The sequence below is a fragment of the Ixodes scapularis genome, unplaced genomic scaffold (assembly GCF_016920785.2).
Source record: "Ixodes scapularis isolate PalLabHiFi unplaced genomic scaffold, ASM1692078v2 PGA_scaffold5__190_contigs__length_132052651, whole genome shotgun sequence".
In the NCBI taxonomy this organism is placed as follows: Eukaryota; Metazoa; Arthropoda; class Arachnida; order Ixodida; family Ixodidae; genus Ixodes; species Ixodes scapularis.
In genome coordinates, this window is record NW_024609880.1 from 37385603 (window position 1) to 37412534 (window position 26932).

Sequence of the window (26932 nt, forward strand, 5' to 3'; positions counted from 1 at the left end):
ACAGTGGCTGTGGATAATCCGTGGTCAACGTCTCCCTCCGTGCCGTAATGATGTCGCCGGCCGTAAAAACCTGCCTTACCATCGTGTTTATAGAGGGTGATTTTTTAAACAACTAGACATTTTTCTAAAAAAAGACATCAAAGTTACGCAATTGCGGTTTGTGCCTTATCTGTAGTCATCAAAAACACCCAATCATTCATTTTTAGAGAGATGTAACGCACGTGAAGTAGTTCACGGCGTCCTAAAAACCAAATTTGGACGCGAATCGTGTTACCGCAATCTTTTTGGCCGCCGCGCTCCTCGCCCCTTCTACAGTGGCGTTGTCACAGCATGGCGCATGATTTATCCCTTTGACTTCATGGCGTTGAGCTGTGCCACGCGGAGATGGTGACATCAAATCAGAACTATATTTTCGCGCCCAAATGAGGAGGACGCCTTATCAGGACGCCATATATTAGCGTACGCGCGTTGGTATGGTGGCTTTCCATTATGCCCAACAACGTTCTAAATAAACTATGTCATTTTCTTTTATAATTAACAAGCTCATTATTAAATTTTAGGTAATCAGTAGGTTTTTAGTTGCGTTCTTTCTTGAACCTAATCCTTGCCTGGCCGTATATCTCACATCTACAAAGCGCAATTGCGTTAATTTTCACGTTTTTTTCTTCTAATATCTAGAAGATAAAAAACAAAAAAAAAACAAAAAAAAAAACGTTGTATACAAAACAAAGGGCAGTTCGTTTCTGATATAAATAAAGCGTGGGGCACGCGTTTTGCATGCATCTTTTTTTTTCCGCCTTTAAAAACAAATCCCGGGACATGCCAAATTGAGTTTATGATGGGGCGGGCGCTTTATCACTGGGTATTTTGTCATGTTTTATAAGCTTTATTATACTGGTCAGAAGAAAGCCACTCGAGCCGTATAACGTTGCAAACAGCTAATTAGGGTGTTTCTCAAGGAGCTCTACAACTTTCCAATTGACATTTCGGTTCATAATACATTTAAAAAGTTGGGTAATTAGTCCTAAACATTTAATTTTTGAGGCATAATCAAAAATACTGCAACTCTCGCAAGATGTTTGCTAACAACATAAAGTTGTTTTCATTGGCGTAAAGTGGCTGCGCTCTAATTTCTCGTTACAGAGATTTGTAAACTTCTTTCATTTTTATGCTTGGTCTTTAAAGATTCGTGAAAAGCATTCGCGACCTTATGTGTCAAGCCGCGTCCGCGGACAGCGCGGCCTCCTCGGCAAGTTGTCCCCTCATCGAAGACGACAATGAATAAAAGGCACGATCAAAACTAAATGCCTGAATAGAGTGAAAGTTTAAAATACTTCTAAGAGTGTTATTTGATTTTATTTGTACCATATTCAAGTTTCAACACTCGTCGCAGGTAGCATGAAAGGCAGCACTGCATTCTTGGCGCAAACGAGTGCCCAGTCAACGGTCGTACACTCAAGCACGCATCACCACCCGACCTGTTTGAAAAATAAATAATTTCCAGTACTTTTGATGGAAAAGGCGAATGTTCTACTGAGCGTGATTTTTCGTGGACCCAAAAGTCCTCTAGCCGAGATCGGTGGTTGACAGCTTCTGTAAGACGAGGAACGACGGATTCATTATTTCCCGCGGAAGTACTGTTTGGACGTTGAATTCCACCTAAAATTGTATTTGCACAAATTATGGCACGATGCCGAACTTGCTTGATTACTTTTCTTTTAGAGTCAACATAACCAGGCATAATCTACAGATATTGCAGATTTTATTTTAATTGGCGCGAAAGACAAGTAGGGACATAAAGAACACAATACAGTTCTCCTTTCTACTGCATTTCTTTTTTTCTGTACTTGTGGGCAGTTAGCCCGCATGTCTATATTCAAAAATTGCTAAATGGTTTAAGCCTCCCTCGGTTTATAGTTTGTTTCATAGATTAATTAGGAATTGTGGCGAATCCTGGCTGGGTTCAGGTACAGATCTCGCACATGTTCAAGGACACATTTCGGCATGATTTCCCGTTTGGTGATGACGTTGAGCTGGCCGCTGTTCAGCTACTTTTCTAAGTAGGGCGGGCAAAGCCAAGCGCCTAAATTAGCCAAGCAGCCCCAAAACTTGCGGTAGTACACCTTCCGAACTCCTGAGTTTTTTGGAGATGGTCGCTGGCCTTTGCCCACCCTGACAGAGCACCGAACAATTATGCAAGGGCTGCAGAGGCTATCTGGGCATTCCATTTCCCAATCTGCGAACGAATGGGAACACAACGGAATGAAAACTTCGTAATACCTGCTGTCTTTTAATAAATGGCACAATATGCTACTATTGCTAGTTGCACTATTTTACGCGAACAAAATTGTGATTTTGCGGTTCATTCTCCGTGTTTCCCGCTCTCTTTGCTGATACTCCAGGTATTTGTCTGCTGTCGACTTTTCAGTTGCATTTGTTGACAGAAAATAAATGCACGCTTAGCCGCGAAGAATTTTTTTTTTCAAAATCTGAAGATACATGAAATATACCATAAACCGTTTCACTTTTTATGGAAGTTTGTTTTTTACTCTTCCTATTTGCTTCAACGAGGCGGCCGTCACTCTAGAAAACACCTGTAGTACGAACCTATATATGCGCCAGGAATGGTCAGACTGTTTTAATTTCGATACATGACTATATATTGTCAAAATGCCACTAATGTTACATGCTTCGCCCTCTTACTGCAATATTTTTGGCTTGTATTTACTTGTGATTATTATTTTGAACAAAAAAAAAACACAGAAAATACTGATACAATCTCTCTTCAGCGTGCCGTTGTTAGAACGACCAATTTTCAACTCCCTGGGTATAAAAATACCCACCTTTTTTCCTTCTGCTGTGATGTTCATGTTCCGTTCACTCGAGATAAATATGCGGTATTGTAGCGTATGTGGCCGGATGCGGAAGTGTCTGAGCATGTTTTGAAGCTGCAAAAAGAAAAAAGTAAAAAAAAAAAAGGAGAAAAGCGAGCCAGCCCGAACCATTCCGAGCTCATATCGAGCCTGCCGAACTAATCCCCGATGTTTGGGTTTGAAGCAGAGAACCTTGAAGGGTGACAGAGATTTTGTCGGGGGCCGGTAAGCCCATTAGCACTCGTGCGAGAAGGCCGTAAAAAGCGAGGAGGAAAATGGAGGAGGAAAGGGGAGGAGAAAAAAAAGAAAAGAGGGGGAATCTTCTGCCACGCTGAAGAAAATTTTGAGTGCCCGCCTTTAAGTGAAGGAAGACGGTATCTAAAAGACCATGAAGATATTGTAATAAAGGAGGGGAAAGGAGATTCAGCTATCATGAAACACAGGGTATTATCGAACTACAATAGATATAAAGTCGCTAGGGGGGTGTGGAAGGGAGTCATGGATGCCAGGACTGTGATTTGGGAATGCGTATGAGGTCAGAAATCCAGGCAGGTTTAGAGATACAGCAAAAGAGTGTGGGCAGGTTGGCATTGGGGGCACATGGGAATACACCAAATGAGGGATTATAGGCGGATATGGGTTGGGCATCTTTCGAGAGTAGAGAGGCGATAAGTAAAGTAAAATTTGAAGAAAGACTAGCTGAAATTGTGGAGACACGGTGGGCAGTGAAAGTGTACAAGTAGCTATATATGAAATTCTAAATACTAAGTGGAAAAACCAACCCCAAAGCTGAGGTTTAAGTACATTCAACGAGATGGAGCCGACCAGAGCATATCAACAGAAAAGAGAGTAAAGGAAACAGAGAACGCAGGGGAAATCAGCTTTAACAATATACAGGGCATAAAAACAAAACAATAAAGAACAGCTGTATGATAATTCAGTGGGGAGCTCTTTGTTGTTTGAAGTTAGAACGGGGCTGCTACGAACAAGAACGTAAAGGGCTAAATTCCAGGAAGTGGACACTCTGTGCGACGTATGTAACCGCGAAAGGGAAACTATAGAACATGTAATTTTAAGGTGAACGGGGCTTCGTGCCACCCTCTTGAGGGGGATAACTATGGATTTGGAGGGGGCACTGGGTTTTCCGGACATGGGTGGACAAATGGATAGAGAAAGGATAGCGGTAACTAAGAGGAGATTGGAAGATTGGTGGAAAAGATCTAGGGAAGGATAAAAAAACTGATATAAATAAGCAATGTAATCACTTTAAAAGGGGGGTGGGGTTGTGTTATAACAAAATTTATAAAATTAAAAAAAAAAGAAGGGATGACGAAATGTAAGGCTAGGTGGCACAAGCTGCCGCCCGTTACAAAGGGTATATATAGCCCTTACCACCCATCCATCCATTCTCTGTCTTCTTTACTAGTCTATACTAGTGAAGCGGGCTAGCTTACTAACCCCTGGATAGGTATTATTGGCGCTGCTAAAGTGTAATTTGCGGGACACGGCTATCAGATAGCACTGATGTCACTGTCATCCGCATGTACACTTTTTCGAAGATAGTTCACCTTCTCGTCCTATGGCAAGACTTAAGCATGTTCTTTTATTTATATTTTTTTCTATTTTTAGTAGGAAAATAGGAATGGAACGAGCATAATGTTTGGATATTTAGGATGCTTAGAGCCTGTCGAATGAGTTGTTACCAAGAACCGACGATCTGAGAAACATCTTTAGTGCACCTTTAAGTCAGTACCTGTGTTTGCCTTTTTGTGTGCCTGCCTGTTTGTGTCCTTGTTTTTTCTGCCATTAGTCTGTTCTCCTGAATAAGTCAATGAAGTGAAAACCATAGACAAAATGTCTTGTAGGCCCAGATACGTACCTCACCGTCCCGGACAGCAAAGAGAGGTGGCCAAGAGGAGGCTACGGCCTCACCAGGTGGAGCAGCCACTGCAGCACCTAGGAGAGCAAATTAAAGGTTAGAGAGACGAGTAACATCAAGGTCTTGATTTGTTTATACGCTTAGGACATACTGTAGCTGTAATAAAGACAAAAATAGCCACACAACATATTCAAAATGATGTGCAATGCAGTGTAAATAAAGCACAATATTCCTTCACAACGCCAATCTAGCCCTATGCTCAGGAGCTATGTTAGTCAAAACATTGAACCCCATTTCTTTGTTGTAGTAATAGCAGGAAGCATGCATATGCCCAAACAAAATGTACGCTACAGTTGCTAATAGGGTGAGATTTCAGCAATGTATGCCCTCAAAATATTTCGTAATTTCACTCCACCAGTAAATCACTTTCACTTGTTTTAGGATTTTCAGACCATTAGCAAATCGCTTTAACTTGATTTATGACGATGCAAACCTGTAGAGGTAATGTCAGCTCTTTCTTGCGGTACATTTAGTAACGTGACACAAGGGCTGTGGTCACTACCATTAAGGTGGTACTGTTGCGTATGATGTTGCCACAGCCAGGCTGCTTTATGCAAAAATAAATGAATACTACCTTTAAGATAGTATTTATTCATGTGGGATACTGGCAACCTTACCAACTCTCGTTGTTGCAACTACTCGCTTGTCAGGTAAGCAATGATTGCATCGTGCTACGCTGCATAAAGAAGTCATGAAATGAGGTCTTCCTGTTCTGTCATCAACCATTTGTTGAGTTAAAAGTCAGGCTATAGTTGTATGACAGTGTTGTCCTGCCCCTAAAAAAGCGACTTTTGATTCAATTATAATGCAATTAAATGCAAAGGTGCAAGCGAGCTGGACAAGATTTATGAAAATAATCCCTGGAGAAAGGGAACAAGGGGGACAGAGGACAAACATAAATCTCCAAACACAGCCTTTTGATTCCTCTGCTCCTGTCTGCCTTGTGGGAGCCACGGCGATACACTGACAGGGTGTCTAACCAACCTGGAAAATCTGAAATTGTCAGAATTATAAAGGAAACTAAAGAAGTTGGCTAAATCAGGAGAACCAACCAGTGAAAGTGGCACGGTGGAATGCAACAAAAACCGACGAACAAGCATTGGCACGGCCATGCTGAATAATGATGCCTAAACTGTAATTCTTCAGCCGAGGAAACGGTCGGGAATTTTTATTGAGATAGTAAGGTTGAGGATAGATAGGGGGGGGGGGGTCGGGGAACTTGAAACAAGTAATTTGGTAGACACCCTGACTGAGTAACCTGCTGTGCCTAATATCTAGGGTATGGTATCGTAGTGTATGGTTCGGTTCAACTTGTGGGATGATTTGTCGAGCGATTTGTTTACAGAAACAGCTTGTCATGATATGAGGTGGTGACCACATCTGCCCCTACATTCATAACTTAACCCAGCTGTTTGCACTGAGAATTGCCTTCATATAGGTTAGTCGGTCGAGTGTTAAGCTACAAATCGCTTAATTTGTGCTAAGCATTAGTTTAAATATCTTAATCCGTTCCATATGTTCCTATATGCTATGGTTACTGCCTGCTGTGTAGCTATGAGTTTAATTTTGCATTTGCTGCATGTTGCTCTTTTTTGTGTTGATTGATTGTGTTACTCCTGCTTCTACTTCAACGAAATTTGAGATATACCCCTCGTGTTCTCAAATAGGCTGAATAGTATCCACAATATCCGTAAATGGCAATCGCTCGTTTGTATTTTTAGCCTGATGGCTGTATTTTTCGTTACAAACGGCGCACTCTGGCAAACGCTCGCAGAGCAGCCAGCGGAGAGCACCTCACATGCGCCGCAATCGTGACATAGTTTGTTTCGGGAATTTGCGTCCGGACGCAGTGGAGGCCTGCGAGCTATCTCGGCCAATCCCACCCTGTGCCCGTAGCCCGTGATACGCTTTCCGTGCAACGCTGTGCCCTCTCTCCAAGGTCACGTGACATTCACGCGGCCTTGGATAAGCCCCGATGGCTCGTACCATCCGCTGAAAGCAGCCGAAGCACACAAGCGATCGGGCCACCGCAAGCAACCCCAAACCTGTCTTTGTACGAATATTGAGCGAGGGGTTAATCTTCTATAATCTTGTAGAGGGACTAAAGCGACTTCTGGCACGCACAAAAGAAAGTCCTTCAGCTTTTATCTCGTCGTGGCCGGAGGGGAAACAGTTACTGTTAATAACTGTCAAGGTTTTTTGACTGGCATTCAAAACGAGGCGTTGGCGAGATCCACTAGGTGCTTTTTGCTAATCGTTTAATTCATTTTAAAATTCATTTTCGTGTCTTTTTCAACAAGAGATTGGTGTGTCTGATGTGATAATACTCCCTTGAACACGAATAGGAAAAAAGAAAATAAGCGCCGAAATTTCGTTGCAGTGTCCATTTAAAAAACACTTAAAAGAAAAAAAAAATCATTTTTTTTAAACAGTCTGGTTGGGACACGCTTGTCTAGATATAAATTTTACGCGAAAAGAAATTCTTTTAGGCAAATAATGAGAGCGCGAGATTTATTTGAAACTCTGCACGCAAAGTCCATGACGTAACAGAATGGCCATTCGCTCAACAGGATGGTAATTCTCTCTTTCCACTTAACATGAAGGCAAAGTCAATCCACCCCCCATCCACGCGCCCGAAATTCCGAGAGGAAGCACGTAGAAAGGAGGTGACTACGGACTGAATCGCGTCTCGCATCATCAATATTGCTCTAAAAAAACTTTCGTGTAAAATTATTTATTTGCCATGTTTAACCAGACTGTATAAAAATAACTTCTTTTTTTTCAGGGGCCCTTTAAATGATAATTTGAGACTGATGAGAGACCAAAAAGTTACATAATTTCTAGTCTAGATGACCCCTATATCATAATAATAATAGTAATGACTTTATTTCCATGACTGGTTGATGGGGCAGTCAAGTGAAAAGGTTGTAGCATGCAGCTTGACATTTCCTTGACCACCTACAAGAAACAAAAGCGGTCGCACAGAAAAAAAAATAGCTGAAGCAGTGCACTTACAGAAATTGCCCAAGATATCCCTATAATACATACAAGAGTTGCAAACATAGTAGCATATCTCGAATCAAAAGCTAGACAAGTAAAAGGAATTCTAATACTGGTGATCGACTGTAAAAAGCAGTTTGAATTTCGTTTAAGGACAATTTATTCAAATAGGTGAAGTAATTTTGGAATCATGTTTCAGCATTTGCATACCATAATTTGTTTTTATTGTGACCTGGGCCTGGCACATACTAGGGACCACAGTTATAGCTTAACAGCAGTGAAAGTTAACTGCGCTTCAAGTAAATGAGCCCAGTTCTCTAAGTTACTATATGACTTCAAGCACTCCTCCACCACTTCAAATTTCACTAAAAGAATTGCAACTAGTGCAGTGCAGTGAATGACAGTAATCATTGGCTTTCTAACAAGAAATGGTGTTGTCCAAGCTGTTTCCTTGTTTCTAACATTGCATCTTAATGCCATGTAGCTCCACCGCCACCAAGCTCTTCATCGAGCGAGGGTGAGGCTCAAGTTCTGCTTGTGGAGCAGGCTCGGGGCGTCCAGGGGGAGCACAAGGGTGCCAGTCGTGAGTCTCTTTATATTCATAATTCAGAGCTGAAGATTTTGAATCTTGTAGTGTCTGTATCTGGCACCGCAAACGACTCTTTGAAAGACACCATAGGTTAAGGTATACTAAGTAGAAGATTGCCTAGTTTCGTTCTAGAATTATTCAAGCAGGAGGGCTTGATTGATACTAAAAGGATGAATATGTATGGTAGCATGTTTTTACAGTGTTTAGAATGTTATTTCAGTGTTTTTATATTCTCCCGGGTGAAGTGTTTTTCAGTGTAATTTTGGTGTCAATTAGAATTCGTAGTTGATTAGGACTTAGAAGTAGTTTGCAATACGGAAAGGCTTGGCTTGGTGACGGAGTGCACTTTGCGTAGGCGCTCAACTTTGCGGCCCTCTTAGTGGTGCCACACCACAATGATAAAACAAACCCCAAATTGCTGTGGCAAAAAAAAAAAAAAAAAAAAAAAAAGAAAAGTGGGGAAGGAAAAGTAGGGAGCGAGCGAAGAGGTGAAGATAAAGCCAGCCACGGCGCAAGCAAGCATTCAAAGAAAATTCTGCTCGGCTTTCTGATGTCTGCCACTCACCGTCTGCGGAGAGAACTGCTGCGCGTTCATCGCGTCTGTTTATTTTGTGTTTCTCCTCGGCCGAGAACCCCCCCCCCCCCCCCCCCTCCTCTCGCCCTCCCCGCACTGCCGGCGATGCTTGGGCTCCGCTCTCCTTGTTCGAAAGAGTGGCGGCAGTGGGCGATGCGATAACTTGCGATAAAGTGGCGGTATTCAGGCCTGCAGAGTATGACGGTCTGCAGCCATGTGTGCAGGCAAACTCGCATCGTCATCCTGTTGTATAATTGAGCGGTGGGCACTCAGTCAGAGCAATGGGCGGTCAGTCGGAGTGGTAGGCAGCAAAGCCACTGCCGACCACTGTGAAGAGAACCCTGGCCCAGCTCCACACAAAAGCCGAAGTGGGTCAAGCTCCCATTCTCTGACGACTGCTTTCAGGAGACATCCGGCTCTAACATTTTGTTTATTGTTAGTATTTTTATAACAAGACGTGAACATGCCCACAAGGCCTGTGGACATGTCCACAGGCGTTCAACACCGAGGTATGGGCTCAACAAATGGGTCGGAGCTTAAACAGCTTAGATGGAAAAAGAATGTTATAAAAGGGATTTACAACAAAGAGACATTTTTTATAGCTATATTTACGCCGCAAAACAAATTTGTAGTTGGTGCCCACGGGAGCCGTCGTGGGTCACGTGGTTGACCTGTGCGCCGTTGCGCAGCACCGCACGCCGAGCGTGGTGTGCCACCGGTTCAACGTGTTTCTCCACGCCGCCGCCGCGGCGGAAGTTCGTCTGCTTCGGAGCGCCGCCGCCGTCATCTGACCGACGGACAGGTCTATCACGTCTGCTTGCACTTTCTCAGGAGTTTCCTTTGGGCTTTAAAAGTTACTTATTTAATCTTTATGTCTTGTTATATTTCAAACGAAGATGAATAAGTAACTTTTAGAGACCATATAAAGCTTTCGAAAGAGCGCAAGCACCGCGTGACAAACAGCGGCTAGTCACTTGACAAATAACGGCCACTTTTCCGCGGCGCCCGCGGGCACCAACTACAAATTGGTATCGCGCGGTAAATATAACTAAAGTTGTGGTGAGCGCGTTGGTAATGTTTATGTTATCAGAGAAATAAAACAAAAAGATGGACAAGGCGAGACATATTTCGACTCGCAACAACGAATACTTTATGAGAGGCTGGTGGCGAAAGGACCCGAGGAGGAACAGGGAAGAAGGAGGAGGAGGTGGGCGGTGGTGTGTTATCACAACCGGTCCCAGGAAGGGAAAGGGAGGAAAGGAGCAGAGAGGGAAAGGGAAATGTGGTCAAACAGGAAGGACAGAGGTTGGGGGAAATAGGTGGCGAGGGCAAGAGAGCGTGGTCATGTGGCGGAGGCCGCCCTGGTCTTTAAGGACATCAACTGAGGCCGCAGATACTTGATATTTCCCTCTGAAAGGAAAAGCGAGGGAGCGGAAATATTGCGCGGAGTGTGTCGTGCACGAATGTGTGTGCCAGTCAGTGTTTTCTTTTATAACTCATCTCAAGCTACATACAAACACGACTAAAACACCACCTCTGACTCTTCGCCTGTACTTTGATGAAACATTGAAATGTGTGTGCGTGTGTGTGTGTGTGTGTGTGTGTGTGTGTGTGTGTGTGTGTGTGTGTGCGTGCGTGCGTGCGTGCGTGCGTGCGTGCGTGTGTGTGCGTGTGCGAAGGTGTGTGTGTGTGCTTTTTATGTGCACGAGATGTGAGTTCGTGCGAATATCCGGTCTGCCACACCAAATGCTGAATCTGGTCCCACAAGCCTCTGCTGCATTGACCAGACCCGACACTCCAGTGGTTATTTTTGCAATCTTGATTTAACAATTATTAATATTATTATTATTATTGTTATTATTGTTGCTGGTGACTATCGGGAATTATAAAACCACTTTTCTACGTTCGACGGGTCCCCTATCCTGCAATCATCTGACGTCAATTATCAGGATCTTCAATTCACCACGGCGATGCAGGAGGGAGGGAGGCATTACATTCCTCTAAAAAAGCATACCAATTGAAACATTCCCTCCTGGTTTTCTCCGTATTTAAAAAATTGCTGAAGGACAAAACCTCTTTCACCGCAAATTTAAAAAGACTGGGAGGCTGAGTTCATTCATTATCAACGCTTCTGAGGAGAAATCCAAGAAAACTCTACCGACACGTTCGTTCTCGAGGTGGAAAATTTATATTTTCTGATATTATACTTAATGAGAAGAATGTGACCACGTCCAGTGTATGCGATATATTCGAGCGTCATTTCAGTTATGTATATAAGCACAATAGGAGTCGGTACCAACAGCCGCCATTCTGTGGCGTGAACGGATCCATTTCCTCCCGGCTTGTGGATGAGGGAATGGTTCAGGAATGCATAAAAAAAACTGAAGCCACCCATGTCCTCAGGTCACGACAGTATCCCAGCAACACTTGTCAAAGCATTTCATTAAATGTTCACACCCATCCTCTATGATATTTTCAACAACTCCTTAAGAGCAGGAGTGTTTCCTGACACGTGAAGGAAATCAGTCGTAGTTCCAGTCTACAAGTCTGGAAGTCGTACCGCTGCGTCAAACTATAGGCCATTGTCTCTGCTGTGTATATTTTCGAAGCTTTTCGAAATGGTAGTCTACAATACATTGTCCTTTTGTTTAAAAAAATGTATTAAGTTCCAACCAACACGGATTTGTATCAGGACGCTCGACTACAACAAATTTGATTTTATTTATGTCCATTGCATCCAAAGCTGTGTTTCACAGAGGCCAGCTTGACGTGGTCTACTTTGATCTGAGTAAGGCCTTTGATGTGATTGACCACAGAATGCTTTTGTCAAAACTGTGGTATTGGTGTCTGTGGAGGGCTACACTAGTGGTTTCAGAATTATTTCTCTAATAGAACACGTGTTGTTCGTGCGAACGGCGCGTATTCTTTTACGTACACGGCCACGTCTGGGGTACCTCAGGGATTAGTTCTAGGCCCGCTTCTTTTTTTCTATCTTTGTGAACGATGCGTGTAAGCAGATTGTAAACTCGTCTTTTTTTGCAATATGTTGATGATATTAAGATATTTAGAGAGATTAAAGCTATGTAAGATTGCAAGTTTCTACAAGAGGACATAAACTCTTTTAGCAAATGGTGTTCACTGAACGGTCTCCTACTAAACAGCCCGATAACCAAGGTGATGTCCTATAGTCGCAGAACGGAAACAACGTGTTTCCCTTACAGTGTTCGCTCAGACGTATTGTGCCGTTCTAGTAAAGTGTGGGACTTGGGAGTGCTTTTTGACTCGTCCTTGAGAATTGATAGCCACGCGGCTCGTATAAGTACCTGCGCCTTGCGCGCGCTCGGTGTTGTTTTCGAACGACTAGAGTATTTAAAGCCCCCACAACCTTTGTAACCCTGTACCTCTCTTTGACAAGGTCTCAACTTGAACACGCATCTCCTGTATGAAATGGCAGTTGTAAAACTACCCTTTTAAGGCTGGTGCGAGTGCCAAATAATTTTTTATCTATTTATCGATATCGATATCTGCGCGTTGAAACATCTCTATCAAAGAGTAACAATGTATTCGACGTCCTACAAATGAACAGCCTATATCACCGTCGAGAAAAGGCAAATGTGGTTTTCCTTTTTAAAGTTCTTCATGGCATGGCCGACTGTTCAGAACTGCTCTCACAAATATTTTTTACGAGTTCCCCGGACAGCGATTCGTTTGAAAACGTCTTTTTACTCTCCTCGAACATTAGATATCCTGGACCCCATGTTTCGCATGTGGCGGGCATATAATTGCATCGCAAGTGGTCTTGATATTTTTGCGTGGCTGAATTTGTCAGATCTCTCAGAGTCTTGTATGAGTCTCGCTAAACCTGTCCTGGCTGTGATGTTATTATATATTGTTTTAATAAGGTATATTCGTTTTTGTGGTAGTCTTCTTCTCTGCGTTCGGACCCTGTTTTCCGTTCTTTCCTTGTTGTGTATTTCGTATCTTTTTGTCACCATGCGTTATATGTATCATATCCTTTACTCAATGTTTTGAGAGTTTTATGTGTTTTTTTCTACTTTTTGTAGTGTGTAAGTTTCGGTGTGCCAGTACCAAGACCGAATGGTCGTTCCTGGACTCCTAATAATAATTATTCTTGATTCTTGATTATTATTAATATTATTATTATTACAGCTTACAACTCGGAGTTTCCTGCAGAGGACAACTTGTTTAAATCGTTTCAATTGCCTAATTTTGAGACCCTGTTCAAGCACACCACTATCACCAGGCACTACAGGGACAGTTCCTTTGAGAATACCAAGTATGTGTCTAGGTCCTTCAGGAACAATAAACGGTTTGAGGTGTTTAGAAGAAAAACGCATTACGGAGAAAGCGTGAGATCTTTTATGCACCAAAGATATTTAATGAGCTTTACGAATACTTATATAACATAGAGTCGGTGCAAAAATTAAAGAAAGCTCTCAAGTGTGTTTGCTAAGGCCCATCTCAAGACCGATAGAGCAAAAAATGTTGACGTTTTGTGTATCCCTGCATTAAGTTCGATGGTAATGCTGTGTCATATAGTGTGAGTAATATTAAATTGCCTTTTTTCAATTTAAGTAACTCCGGAAACACATTTTTTTTGCATTTGTTTTTCTGTTTCACTTCACGAGCATCATGCTTATCAAGGTGGTGTTTATCATACAAGCCCTAGATGTCTTTTATTATTTTATTTATTTATTTAGGGATACTACCAGCTCCAGTCAAGGAGCTATAGTAGGAGTGGTTCCAACATAAACACAGTACACACAGCAACACCAAGCGAACATTAAATAAACACGTTAATCGTAGCGTTCCACAGCCGCTATAAAAGCATGAACAGAGGTTAAGGTGACAATATCATTACTTAGATTATTCCAGCCGCGAATTGCCCGAGGAAAAAAAGAATACCGGTAACAGTCATTTGTAAACCTGTATCGCCTTAAAGATCTAGAGTGGTTTAATCGTGAGGATCCGGACAATGATGGCTGTAAGTAACTGGTGCTATCAATGTGAATGCTGCCATTTAGTATGTTGTACAAAATTTTTAACCTTTCGACATCGGCCCTTTTATCCAATGATTGAAGCTGGGCCCTTGCAAGTAACTGAGTGGGGGATGTATTCCTGTTAAAGTTATTATATATAAATCGGGCTGCTTGCTTTTGAATACTTTCGAGTTTGTTAATACCAACCTTTGTGTAAGGGGACCACACTGATGAGGCATACTCTAAAATTGGTCTTACGAATGCTTTGTAGGCTATGAGCTTAGTATCAGGATCGGCAAATTTTATTTTCCTTCTTAGCGCGAACAGAGTACCTCTTGCTTTGTTGACGGTCGTTTCCAGGTGCAGGTTCCAGTTTAGCTTGTTATTGAATATTAATCCAAGATATTTGAATTCGTTTACCCGTTGTAATGATTGACCGCTGAGATTTTAACTGAATAAAATTGGTCTTTTTTGACATGATACTGTCATAACAGCTGTTTTATCATAATTTAGTTTCATTTGCCATTGAGTACACCATTTAAATATTTCGTCGAGTGCTTTCTGTAACTTATAATTATCATCCAGGTCACCTATTTTTTATATATTATGCAATCATCAGCAAACAAACGCAGGGGAATGTCGATGTTATCAGCTATGTCATTAATGAAGACTCAAAACAAAACAGGACCAAGTACAGACCCCTGAGGTACACCGGACGTGACAAGAAGTTTGGAGGAGTCAACTTTTTTGTAATGAACATATTGGGTCCTGTTTGTTAAGTACGCCGTGATCCAGTCAGTTATTTGAGAGTTTTTTAGTACATTTGAAAGCTTGACTATTAATTTTGGGTGCGAAACCTTATCAAATGCCTTTGAGAAATCCAAAAATACCACATCAGTTTGTCCCCGCTCGTTAATTGTTTCCGCCAAGTCGTGAGTTAGTTCAATTAGCTGGGTTGTGGTCGAAAGCGATCTGCTGAAGCCGTGCTGTATTTTATATATAAGGTTGTGTTTGTCCAAATAACTTGCGTTGTGTGTAAAGATGATGTGCTCCATTAATTTGCATGTTGTACTTGTTAAAGAAATGGGCCTGAAATTAGATGCTAAGTTAGAGTCGCCGCCTTTGTGCACTGGTATTACTTTTGCCGTTTTCCAATCACTAGGAAGGGCAGCGTGCTCAATAGAAGCTCTGAACATAATGACTAAGTACTTCGATACCCATTCGGCATATCGTTTAAGGAATGTGTTTGGAATCATATCAGGGCCCGCACTTTTCTTTGTATCTACTTTAGTTAGTAATAAGTTGAAAACTCCTTCCTGTGTTATAGTTACGTCATCAATTTTAGGAACTAGACTAAGACGAAAACCATGGGTCAGCCCGTCGTCATCAGTAAAAACAGATTTAAAGAAAGCGTTGAACTCATTCGCAGACAGGTTACTTTGTACAAATGACTTCCCCCTGGGTGAGATGTACCGCCAAAATTTTTGTGGCGAGCTTTTGATGAAAGAACGCAAAGTCACATTGAAAAACTTTTCTTTCGCTGTACGGATCTTTTTTTTAAGGCTTGAGGTTAGACCAGAGATTAGCTGGCGACATGATGATGTCCTATTTCGATTAGTTTTCTTCCTCACTCGGGCAACTCGACGCTTCAAATGCAAAATATCTCTATCAATCCAAGGGTTATGAACATGAGTCTTTTTCATTCGATAGGGCACATATTTCACCACACATTTGTTCACTATATTTTTAAAACTAAACCATAACGCCTCAACGTCTGCACCACATTCAATAGACAATTCTTCAAATGTGCCAAGAGACAACTCCAAAAAATCTATTATAGAAACATCGTCAGCTCGGTTGAAATCGGGAATTGAAACTACTGTAGTGCGGGATCTAGGTGTTTGGCCTAAAGAAATTGACACATGTACCATGTCATGATCTGAGATACCCTCTACCACTTCAAAACTGTATTATTTTGAACCCAGGTTATCAGATAAAAAGACCAAGTCCAGTAGCGACTCAAACCTAGTGGGGCTGTTAATTATTTGTGTCAAGTTAAGAGAAAACGCCAAGTCAATTAAGGCTTCCCCATTAGCGCGATCCTGGCTGTGTGCGGAAAGGGTATCCCAGTCGATGCATGGTAAGTTGAAGTCACCAAGTAGTATAAAATTAGTGGAACACTTAACATGTTGGAGCAGATAGGTATTGAGGTCGATAATCATACTAACGGGGGTATTTGGTGGCCTATAAACTGCGCAGACCATCAGAGAAACATTATGACAAGTGAGTTTGCACAACAAGACCTCGTAATCAATTGACATAGAAACGGGTGTAAGCTGATAAGATTGCTTAAAAAAATATTGCTATACCGCCTCCCCTAGAAGCCCTGTCTTTCCTAACAATATTGTACCCAGGTGGGCATAGTTCAGAATTATCAATGTTAGGGTGAAGCCATGTCTCCGTTATAACCATAATATCCGGAGAGTGCAACAGTAGAATATGTTCAACTTCTACTTTAATGGCCAAACTTCTTGCATTAACATTTAACACTTTGACCTGGCACTTCTGAAAACCCGCAGGTCATTGTGGGCCTTGTTTGCGCGTCGCGGAAACTTTGATTCTCGTGCATTTTTCCTGATCCCACGCGTAAACGTCATCGTTCACGATCAGCTTGTCATAGCGAAGAAAAACCTTGTCATCTGGCGTCCGGGTATCTCTCACTGTCTGCCACAGCTGCTTTCTTATCATTTGCACTTTACGCGAATATTCCTCGGACAAAGAAATGCGCGTGCCTTTTAGCTTGAAAGCGTTTTTCATTAGTTTCATTTTCTCATTGTAATCAAAAAACTTTATGATGACTGGACGAGACCGGTTAGTCATCTTTCTTCCCAGACGATGCAACCGTTCTATGCTGTTAACAGCAACGCCAAGTTGAGCCTCAAAAAGATCCTCAATAACAGCTTTTCTCATCGAAACCGCCGTTTCATTCACCTCCTCCTGAATTCCGTAGACAATAAGATTATTGCGACGGCTACAATTTTCTAAATCGTCAACTTTATCAGACAACGCCGAGACCTGACCTTTCAAGTTGTCAATCGTGGCTTCACATTGCTCGAGCTTCCCGGCAGATAGCGCTAAGGTCTCTATCCTTTGCTCAATAGCTACAAGTCTCAGATTTGTGCTAAAAGCTGATTGCTCTAGCCTTTGCTCTATTGTCTTCAGGCTGGACGCCAAAGCCTTCTGACTAGTCATTATGGCTGACAGTTGTTGTTCGATGGGCGGCCCAGGATTCAGCTCCACATCCCCGCTTAGAAGGAGTACAAGTAAACAAAGCGCATCAAAGCATCCAGCAACACATTCACACAAAACGCCCGGGCAAGGCAGCACTACCAAACAGTAAGGGTCTCCTCGGAGCTTATACTGAGAAAATGGTTTACAAACCTGCACAAAAAAGAAGAACGGGTTCGTTGGTGGTCTCATCGTTGTCGTGCCGCCTTGCCCACTAACGCCGGTAGCGAAGGGGGCGGATCTTGAAAGCGCCAATGTTGTCGATGGCGAAGGGATGCCGCATATGGATATCACCGTCGGCGGAAAAATGAAATCTTGGTCACTGAAGGCAGTTCCCGTCGCGTCTTCCCAACAGTCGTTAATAGCACTTTCCGGGCGGAAAAGAAGATCCACCAGCGCGGACGAGCCTCTGTTGTCGTACGTTGCCGGAAGAACGGCCAAAAGGAACGCCTGCACAAAAAAGAACGGGTTCGTTGGTGGTCTCATCGTTGTCGTGCCGCCTTGCCCACTAACGCCGGTAGCGAAGGGGGCGGATCTTGAAAGCGCCAATGTTGTCGATGACGAAGGGATGCCGCAGATGGATATCACCGTCGGCGGGAAAATGAAATCTTGGTCACTGAAGGCAGTTCCCGTCGCGTCTTCCCAACAGTCGTTAATAGCACTTTCCGGGCGGAAAAGAAGATCCACCAGCGCGGACGAGCCTCTGTTGTCGTACGTTGCCGGAAGAACGGCCAAAAGGAACGCCTGCACAAAAAAGAAGAACGGGTTCGTTGGTGGTCTCATCGTTGTCGTGCCGCCTTGCCCACTAACGCCGGTAGCGAAGGGGGCGGATCTTGAAAGCGCCAATGTTGTCGATGACGAAGGGATGCCGCAGATGGATATCACCGTCGGCGGAAAAATGAAATCTTGGTCACTGAAGGCAGTTCCCGTCGCGTCTTCCCAACAGTCGTTAATAGCACTTTCCGGGCGGAAAAGAAGATCCACCAGCGCGGACGAGCCTTTGTTGTCGTACGTTGCCGGAAGAACGGCCAAAAGGAACGCCTGCACAAAAAAGAAGAACGGGTTCGTTGGTGGTCTCATCGTTGTCGTGCCGCCTTGCCCACTAACGCCGGTAGCGAAGGGGGCGGATCTTGAAAGCGCCAATGTTGTCGATGACGAAGGGATGCCGCAGATGGATATCACCGTCGGCGGGAAAATGAAATCTTGGTCACTGAAGGCAGTTCCCGTCGCGTCTTCCCAACAGTCGTTAATAGCACTTTCCGGGCGGAAAAGAAGATCCACCAGCGCGGACGAGCCTCTGTTGTCGTACGTTGCCGGAAGAACGGCCAAAAGGAACGCCTTCACAAAAAAGAAGAACGGGTTCGTTGGTGGTCTCATCGTTGTCGTGCCGCCTTGCCCACTAACGCCGGTAGCGAAGGGGGCGATCTTGAAAGCGCTAATGTTGTCGATGACGAAGGGATGCCGCAAATGGATATCACCATCGGCGGGAAAATGAAATCTTGGTCACTGAAGGCAGTTCCCGTCGCGTCTTCCCAACAGTCGTTAATAGCACTTTCCGGGCGGAAAAGAAGATCCACCAGCGCGGACGAGCCTCTGTTGTCGTACGTTGCCGGAAGAACGGCCAAAAGGAACGCCTGCACAAAAAAGAAGAACGGGTTCGTTGGTGGTCTCATCGTTGTCGTGCCGCCTTGCCCACTAACGCCGGTAGCGAAGGGGGCGGATCTTGAAAGCGCCAATGTTGTCGATGACGAAGGGATGCCGCAGATGGATATCACCGTCGGCGGGAAAATGAAATCTTGGTCACTGAAGGCAGTTCCCGTCGCGTCTTCCCAACACTCGTTAATAGCACTTTCCGGGCGCAAAAGAAGATCCACCAGCGCGGACGAGCCTCTGTTGTCGTACGTTGCCGGAAGAACGGCCAAAAGGAACGCCTGCACAAAAAAGAAGAACGGGTTCGTTGTTTATCTCATCGTTGTCGTGCCGCCTTGCCCACTTTGATGAACCCGTGTCTGTACCTGGTTCTGTGTTTGTGCAATAAACTATTATTGTTATTATTATTATTATTAAAAAAAAACTTAGACATATACCCCTCGTTTGTTCAGCTATTTAGGCAGTTCTATGAGAACTCAAGAAAAAGGTTATCTTCATAAAACAAAGAAAAGCAAACCTACCATCCTTAAATAAGGATATACAATCTGCCATAAAGCTTAAAGAAATTGCTTGGAATAAATTCCGTCGATCACCACAGAGCTCGAACTTTCTATGTGAGTTCAGAACTATTCGCAACAGAGTAGCCGCCCTGATGCGTTCAGCAAAGCGTCTTTACCTTTATAAACCAAAGCTAGAATCTCGAAACAATCCTGCGAAATCCTGGTCATTGATAAATGAATTACGGAGAATTCCTTCCAAACGACTACAAGATAATGAATTAAACGCTTCTTTTGGACCTGATCGACTGGCTACGGCTCGTGCCTTCAACAATGTTTAGCAACATTTTCAGGCAAAGCCCGAGAAAATGACTCATCAGCTTCTCATCTCTCTAACTTAAATATGGCGTCGGCATTTCTTCCACAAATTACCGTTCCCCACCTTGAGACAATAACTTTTAGTCTGAAACCAAACAAGTCCCCTGGATACGATGGGATGCGCCTCAGCGATCTTCGTAGAAATTTCAACTATATAAAATACACAGCCTTCATGCTGTCTTCAACAAAATAATCCTAACCGGTTCAATTCCTATTGAACTCAAAACCGCCATTGTTAAGCCTTTTTTCAAAGGAGGACAACGAGACCGAACAGAAAACTATAGGCCAATATCTATTCTGCCATGTTTGGTTAAAATATTAAATAAATAACTTTATATAACGATGGCTTCCCTTGTGGATATATACATTATATCTCCCACCCAGTACGGATTAATTCCGGGGCGTGGTACTCAACATCTTCTCGAAGCTTTCTCAGACAACATAAATTTAGGTTTCCAATTTAACCTGTTTACATGTGAATGGTTTCTCGACGTCTCCAAAGCGTTCGACACTGTAAACCATTCCATTTTAATACAAAAGCTGTCAGCTGTTGGTTTCCGAGGGCCTTTTTTGGCCCTGGTAAAAACATTTTCTACAAGATTGAGCACAAATTGTTTAAATAGAAGGAACATGTAGCGACAACATATCCCTAAAAGCAGGTGTGCCACAGGGCCCGATTCTATCACCTCTGCTCTTTAATATATACGTCAACAACATGTATACCTCCATCGCAAACTGTACCATCTATCAATATGCTGATGACACTCTTCTGCTAACGAGTCACCTTTCTTTTTCCATAGCGATGAAAATGCTACAGAAATGCTCCATCAAATAATGGACTGGTTTGGCAAACATCTAATCGACATAAACGCCTCAAAATCAAAATTAGTTTCTTTTCACAATCCACTTAAGACTATCGTTTTAGACATTCCTCTTATGCTCCACACATCACAATGCGTCGCCTGCCGCTCTGCTCCCATTCCTTATTCGAACACCGTAAAATACTTAGGTATTCTTTTTGACTCAGACGTTTCGTGGAACTCACATTTCATAAAACTATGCTCAAAACTAAGGAGTGTTTCCCGCCCATTATACAACATCAAGCCCCTCCTGCCATTTGGTATCTACAAACTTATAGCTAACTCGTTGGCATATAGTATACTCCGCTATGGCATACCAGTTTTTCGCAACTGCTTTGGGTTACGGCACAAAAAAGTCAACAGTACCTTAAAAGGAGTCCTGCGTCATGTACTTTACAAACCCACGACATTTTGTCCCGATCCTTTTCAAGCCCTCTTCGTGCCTAATTTTCAGCCTCTCTTGTTTGAAACGATCGTGCTCACCCACTACTGGAATGACGAATTTAAAACACCCCGTTCATCATCTCGTCAACTACGACTCGACACTCGGTTTTTTGTTCTCACGTGTTATACACGTTACACACATGCGATGTTACTATGTTCCTCAAATTTTTAACTCGTTGCCATCCAACTTTGAAGACCTGACTTCACAAAAATAAACTAAGAAAAGCTCTACGTCATTATACTTCCTTAAACGAAATCCCTTAAAAAACCTGTGTTTTTTTTGCGGTTTTTTGTTGTGTTTAAAGCGCCGTTCACACTCTTTCAACCGAGTAAGACCAAGAGAGACCAGACCGGTTTTTAAGCCTCTTGCGATCTCTTAGGACCAGCTTGGCTGCACCGCATCCGGTCCTAAGAAGTCGCAAAAGGATTAAAAACCGGTCTGGTTTCTCTCGGTCTTACTCGGTCGCAAGAGTGTGAACGGCGCTTAAGACACCAAAGACTCCTGCTTTTCTTTTGCAGCATTTTTAAAATTTTTTATTTATGGTGCAATTATATTTTTTTGCTCTTTTCTTTTTTCTAACTCTGTGAGGTTATTGTGATTTGAAAGGACCAAAGACTGGTAAATATGTATATACTAGAGCTAACTGATCATACTGATTGGTGCTCCAGAGTACACACTGTTTCTATGAAACCATTTGACATTCTGTGTGGCATGACCAACCTCTGAAACTTCACGAACATTTCTGAAGACTGACAGAGCTGACATTTTTTTTTAATTTGTACACTTACTCTTAATGCGACGCTCAAGCTTTTTATGTTCTTTTCTTCACTTGATACCGATGCGATGCTCCTCCTTTTTTTTTTCTAATACTTTTCTTGATGCTACTGCGATGCTCAGCTTTTCTGTTCCTAATACTTCACTTGATGTCAATTAAACTTAAGTTCTGTCCCACAAGCCCTCGGTGGATTTGACGAACCTGCGTTAATTCCGCCTAGCCTCAACGAGGAGTAATAAACGTTATTATTATTATTATTATCATGGTCATAAGTGCCCTTCTGATTCTATGCAACGTGGTGTGTTTGTACTCTACGATTACGTCCGGTGAGCCGGTGTTTTCTTTACTGGAGCTTTTGGCTGCCCTTCCTTATTGTAGCCACCGGAAAATGTCCGCTTCGCAACGCGGTATGGCTTCCCCTCTAGCAAGCGATTCGTCTTTATGCTACGCTTGTCAAAAGGCTGTGCCTTCAGACGGACGAGTTTTGAGCTGTTCTGAGTGTCACGGTGCCTATCTTGCACTAACGTGCGCGGCTACGTTCAATACCATGGGCAAGGCAAAAAGGGAGAGTTGGGTTTGCCCCAAATGCCGCGCTAAGAAATACAATAAGAACAGCAGCTTTGGTGGTGTGGATACAATGACGATGATCAACGAAGACAATCTGACTCTCCAACTGAGTACGATCAATGACAAGCTGCACGTGCTCCTCCCTTTGAAAGAAAAGGTTGATGAGTTGACGCAACTTCCAGCAAAAATGGACGATTTGCTAACAGTGAAAGTGGTTGTCGAAACTTTAAATGAGACGATGAGAGGCCTCGAAAAATCGTTGGAGTTCTTCTCCGGGCAATACGATTGGTGCTGGCATAGGTAAAAGTCAATATTAGTGAAATAAAAGACCTGAAAAGTGAGGTATGCGTTCTGACATCAGCAGTAACCGAGCAGAGGGCCGAAATACGCCGATTACAGGCAGAGCTGAATGACTCTGATTAGTTCAGCCGATTAAGTAACATGGAAGTCCACGGACTACCTTACAAACCACCCGAGAATGTCCGGGATTTGGTTGACAACTTGGCTTCTAGCCTAAACATTAAGGACTTTCAACCCTCTGACATAATTACGGTTCATCGCCTGCCTCCGAAGAAGGATTCAAATTTCGTTTCTCCAGTGATTGTAAGGTTTAATTCTGTCACCAACAAAGAGACCTGGATGGCATCGCGGGGCAAACTGAGATCTCTGCCCGGCTTCCCTATTCTATACTTTAACGAAAACCTCACTCGCATCAACAAGAAACTTTTTTGAAGGCTAGATCTAGAGGCAAGGAGAAGCAATATCAGTTCGTGTGGGTAAAAAATGCAAAGATTTTCGCAAAAAAGAAGGAAGGATCTCCGGTCATTCGCGTCAATAGCGTAAGTGACATTGACAAGATGGTCTACAGTCATGGAAGAACGGTTTTTTAAATGTCCCGACCTGTCATCTTTTCGTGAAGTGCTATGTCCTCATTCTGGTGAGACGATTACCTTATTGCATGTAAATATCAGAAGTCTAAGAAAATACTGGGATCAGTTCTCAGCACTCGTTAAAAAATAGTTGCACAGATTTTGATGCCTTGGTTTTAACTGAAATTAACGTCGATGATAACCTGTGTGATAATTTTTTTATTTCTGGATACAAAAGTTTCTTTCACACGCGACAAGGCGCCAGGGGTGGTGGAATAGGGATACTAGTTAGGGAAGTTTGGCTTAGTGAGGTTACCGACATTTACTTTGCTCATTTAGAGTCGCTTTCTCTGAACCTGAGTAACAAAAACTCCTCCTGGTCTCTGTTGGCGTTTTACAGGCGCCCTTTCAGAAATCCGACTTCTTTCGTAAACGAGCTAAAACAGTACTAGGGGGACTCTCATCAATAGAAAAGATTTGCCTTGTAGGGGATTTTAATATCGATTCTTTGAAAACATTAAGTTCAATTGTCTGCGACTATCTCAATGCCCTATCCAACGTAGGATTTGTGAACGTCATTAACTCGCCAACACGGGAAGAATACATGACAGATAAATTAGTATCATCATGCATAGATTATATTCATTTGCGTGCGTCATCTTGTATTATTACGTCAGCAGTAATATTGCAAAAACTGGCGGATCATTATTTCACAGCGTGTCAAGTAATTTGTGAGGCGACAATCAAACAAACAAGCCCTAAAATAAAGCAGGTCGAGATTGTAGATAAAAAAAAAAATTGACAAACTGGTTTCGGCTTACCAGTGGCAAGATTTGTTACGGAATGTAAACTACGGCGAAGTCTACTGTAATTTCCATTTAAGTTTGAATTCTTTAATTGAAGATTCCAAAAAAGTTCTTACGATTCGACAACGCCGTGAGGTGTATGTTTGGTTGAATGCAGATATTCTACGAACTATTCAAGATAAGGATACTTTGTGGAGAAAATGCAGGCGTTCTCCCTAAAATGCAGAACTGAAAACAGAATATCGTTGCGCACGCAATCGTGCAAATGCGCTCCTCCGGGCCACCAAAAGGAGACACTTTCAAAATGAATTTTATCGTGCAAGATCAAATGCAGCAAAAGCTTGGTCTCTACTCAACGAACTCCGTAGAAAGAAGCCTTCAAATTCAGTGGATGAGGAGCTTGAAAAAGCATTTGGCCCAATTACATGCTCAGTTGTTGACAAATTTAACGCAACTTTTGCACAGTTTTAGGGCGTTGCGCAGAATGATGTTGCCTATTCAATTGAATCGAGGGATTCGAACATGACGTCAGCTTTCCTCCCTGAGTTATCAGAATATGATCTGAAAAGTCTGCTGCTTAGTTTTAAACCTAGAAAATCTCCTGGAGTTGATAATATTAGAGCAAATGACCTCATCTGCAATTTTGACGCAATTAAACATGTCCCTCTGCATATGTTAAATGGTTTCATTGCACAAAGAAAAATTCCTAATAACCTGAAAAATGCAAAAGTTAAGCCTCTTCACAAAGGAGGAGATCGTCGTAAGGTCGAAAATTATCGTCCCATCTCGATTTTGTCATGTATAAGTCAAAATTAACATTTATTCCAAGTAATGAGTCAGTTTCTTGAAAAGTTCGAAATCATATCCAATAATCAATTTGGTTTTGTATTGGTTTTGTCAACGCACGGGGTACACAGCCATTATTTGAATATTTTGCAGATGAGTTACATTACGCATTCGAAAAAAACGAGGTCGTATGTGCCCTTTTTGTGGATGTTTCAAAGGTATTCGACAGTGTTAACCACAGCATTCTATTCCAAAAGCTTTATCATATTGGCTTCCAAGGTCCATTTCTGGAGCTACTAAAAGATTATTTAACTGGACGATCTCAACAAGTTCACATAGGTCCCAAAAGAAGTTCAAAGCTCGCCTTGAAATCCGGAGTTCCACAAGCATCTATCTTGTCTCCGTTACTTTTTAATGTCTTTGTCAATGATATGTCAAATTCAATAGTTAGCTGCAAACTATATCAGTATGCTGACGATACTGTACTTTTGTCACGCCATATAGAATACGAAAAATCAATTTTTCTTCTCCAACGTGAAACCACACATTTTATAGAATGGTTTCAGCAAAATGACTTAAAAATTAATTACAGAAAGGCACGTCTGGTGTGTTTCCGGAATCCGTTAAAAGTTGTTACCCCAGATACGCCACTATTTTTACATTCATCAATTTGTTCCTCGTGTAAATGCACTCCAGTGGGTTATGTGGACCATGTGAAATATCTAGGTATTGAATTCGATTGTGACCTTTCATGGAATGCGCACGTGTAAACTGTATGTAAAAAGCTTAAAAGCTAAAAGAAAAATGACCAATATGCCGATGACACTCTCCTTGTGTCATGTCATATTAATTTCTCTGACTCACTCCAAACACTCGAAATAAACGCCTCTCATATAATGGATTGGTTCGGCGATAACCTCCTGGACATAAACCGCTCTAAAACAAAGCTGGTGTGTTTTCACAACCCTCTTAAAAGACGCCAGGCTGAAGTAAAGTTTTTGCTTCACCCTTCCAGTTGTGCTTAATGCAATTGTGTATCAATCCAGTTTGTCGATCACGTAAACTACTTGAGTGTACATTTCGATTTTGATATGTCTTGGAACACACATATTTCATATATTTGTAGCAAATTACGGATCGTGTCTTGTATGCTTTATAATACTAAATTCTTTGTGCCAGTCGGTATCAGAATGATAATCGTCCATACCCTTGCTTACAGTATCCTTCGATACGGTGTTAAGGTGTTTGGCAACTGTTCGGGTCGTTGGCAGTCCAAAGTTAATTCTTTATTGAAAGAAATCCTGACAAGCCTTGCATATAATTCGAGTTTTTCCAGCAACAGTGATATTTTTCGAAGTCTTCAACTGCCTAATCTGCGTTCTCTTTTTATATAAACGGTAGTGCTCCGTAGCTTTTGAAAAAATGAGTTTAAAACACCATTTCAGTCTCCCTGAATACTTCGTCGCGTTCCTCGTCTTGTAGTGCCAATTTGTTCGACCAGGTACGGTAAATTCACTCGGGATTACTACGTTCCGTGTTTGTTCAACGCCCTCCCTGACACTTTCATTGACATTACATCCCTGAAACAACTGAAGAAAGAACTCAAGTGCACCAACTTTGATTTCATCTAGCATCTCTTTGCTGTGTCTGCATGCTTCGAGCTTGAACTGTAATTAGCTAAGTTAATTTTTACTTAGTTTCGCCTTTTGTTTATTTTTTCTCCCCTCTTACTTCGTTTTCGCTTAACGCTTTTCGTTTTTTTTTCTATGTGCTTTTTTCTTCTTCCGTGCTTTCTTTTTTTTGTTCTTTTAACGCTTTTCGTGCTTTTTTTCTTGAAGTTTTTTTTTTTCTTTCTTCATGCTTTTTTTGTGTTTTATAGTTCGACTTTGTGTCTCACATTGTTGAATCGTGATAACCGTTTTTTGAATTTTTATGGGCGTCATCATACAGGCTTTGATATGCCCGTATCTGATACTTGAATTCCAATTTGTGTGAAAATAAAATATATTATTATTATTATTATTATTATTATTAAA